Below are 2,298 nucleotides of genomic sequence, written 5' to 3' on the forward strand. Positions count from 1 at the left end.
AACAAATTTTAAAGGCCATTAATCATTCTTTGAGGCAACCTTTCTAATGATATCACTTCATGGGCTCTCAAAACTCACAAGCAAAGTCACTGAATTTAAACCTCATCAAATTTACCAGGATACAAAGGAACAGTATAAAAACAATCTTTTAGATCTATAATAATTCTATATGTATTTACTGGATTGGTAACTGGAGTAGGCAAGTCAGGCTGTAATGCTCCATTAGTTTTATAAATCTTAAGTTTGAACTTTATTTTGGATTAATTCAATGACCAATTCCTTTTAGCTGAGTGAGAGTATCAGATAAAAGCCAAGCTGAAGGCAATCTTATCCTCTACATAATTGTTACATAGCCCAGTATCTATTAATCCTTCAAAACCTTTTTCCTTCAATTATTAACTTAAGATTAGGTCTCTTACTAATAATAGATTGGGCCCCGTACACATCAGAGGAACCAAAGCCATCTTGTACTCTCTCACTCTGTTAACAGGCACAGCTATAATATCATAGAGGGAAGCAGGCATAATTTTAATTCCTCCAGCACAATCATAATTCCTGGCCCATAAGCTGTTTTGAATGTCTTTGGGTCAGAGGCTGACACCTCCAACAAGGAACAAGAAAGGCAATCAACAAATTCTGGAAAACACCTATCTAGGGGCTGGTCATGAAGACCAAGACAAAAGGAAAGTAACACTCAAGCTTCTGCTGAGCCCAGTCTGTATTGTCTTAATTTAAATGTAAATGTTCTTATCTGGGCCTGTTTTCTGAGGTCTGCCAAAGGCTATCCTTCCTGCAGGCCTGCACTCTACCACATCTGATTTAAATACTTTTATTTGAATCTACCTGCTGTCTTCTCTTTTCTATAAACCTTGCAGGGGAATGATGATGACTCCTTAATATAATTTGGGGTGCTGAAGCAGAATGATGGCATTTCCTCAGATTTGAGGCAAATTTCATAGGTAAACTGGCTTTTGCTTCAAGAGTAAGCAGTTAATTCTGTCTTAGAATACAATGGCACTTTGTGCTTGTAGTGACATTCTTTGTAACCTATACAAGAAAAATTGTGGGTGCTGGACATTGTAGTTCATCAGAGGGAGTAGAGATATAGTTTGAGGAAAACACTTGGACCTATCCTCTGTGTCCTTGAACTTTTTCATTACTCTCTGATTCTGGAGTCTGGTCAGTGTCAATATTCCACCAGAGTTTTTACACAATTTATCTCACCTTAATTTTTTTAAGAAAGCAATGACATACTGGTGCCTTGATTCATGCTCTTTCCACCTTTAGAGAAAACATTCGACAAACCTTCAAGGAAGGTTTCCCTTGCATAAATGGAAGAAGGCTCTACCCTGCAGCATTCTCCTCTTCCATATGCCCACTTCAAGCTCTCAGGCAGTGTTGGCATGCTAGGTAAGAGCTGGGTTTGTGTGCTATAGAAACAATGTTGCTTTATTGTGTCTTGAAATGGGACAATGATGACAACCCAATTTCATGAAGAGAGCTGATGACATCAAAATAGTCATCCAGGTGTACAATGAGGCCCAGCCAGGAGCACAGGGTTACAGGAGGTCCCTTAACACTTTGGACTCCTCCAAGGGCACTTGCTTCAAGTTCCCAGATGCACTTGCCCTTTTCCCTCTGATCAGAAATAGACAAAAACCTTGTGGTCCTTTGTTGGCAAGAGCGATGCCAACAGTAAACTAGATGCATACTCAAATCTTGTACAAGTCTGCATGTCACCACCATTTCTGATGGCCCTGTCTGTTTTTGGTGTCTTGCAAGCATCTGGCAAGCCCACCTGGAGCCAAGCTGAAATCTTTGGTAAGTGTAATCATCTGGGCTAATGTCTTCCCTTAAAATTTGCCTGTGCCTTCAAGTATTGGCCTATGAGTCTCAGCCAAACTCAATGGCTTGAGGTTAGGGAACAAAGAACCAAACACCACAACTAAGAGTCAAATATAAGCCAGTAATTTCTGCCATCTTGACCTCTAAGCTTATAAGGGGAAAGAAATTTCCTAGAACACCGATATTTCATATCCACATCAATATGAGCACTCCTCAGGAAAAAGAGAGGATAACTCTCTCCTAAACAAGGCGGCTCTATCTTGGTTGGCCAAAGAGTGAGGAGTAACAAGATATCAAGAGAGAATTTCAGGCTAGTTCTCAGTTCACGGTATCATATGACCATAGACAATCAACATGCAGAACCTTAATTAAATTGAAGAAGTAGGCTATAAATCCCCAGCCTTGTCAAACAACATATGAAGTCTTCCCAATTGTCCAAACATTGACTCAATA

At 39.8% G+C, this 2,298-nt stretch overlaps 1 non-coding gene across 1 annotated transcript; it reads left to right on the plus strand.

Moving 5' to 3' along the window:
- The first annotated feature begins 1,466 nt into the window (after positions 1-1,466).
- On the plus strand, positions 1,467-1,543 carry LOC114636202. Its single transcript, XR_003713585.1, has one exon. It is a non-coding gene; the product is annotated as a small nucleolar RNA SNORD115 (small nucleolar RNA).
- The last annotated feature ends 755 nt before the right edge of the window (positions 1,544-2,298 follow it).

Source organism: Grammomys surdaster, unplaced genomic scaffold, assembly GCF_004785775.1.
Source record: "Grammomys surdaster isolate TR1022 unplaced genomic scaffold, NIH_TR_1.0 122917, whole genome shotgun sequence".
Lineage (NCBI taxonomy): Eukaryota > Metazoa > Chordata > Mammalia > Rodentia > Muridae > Grammomys > Grammomys surdaster.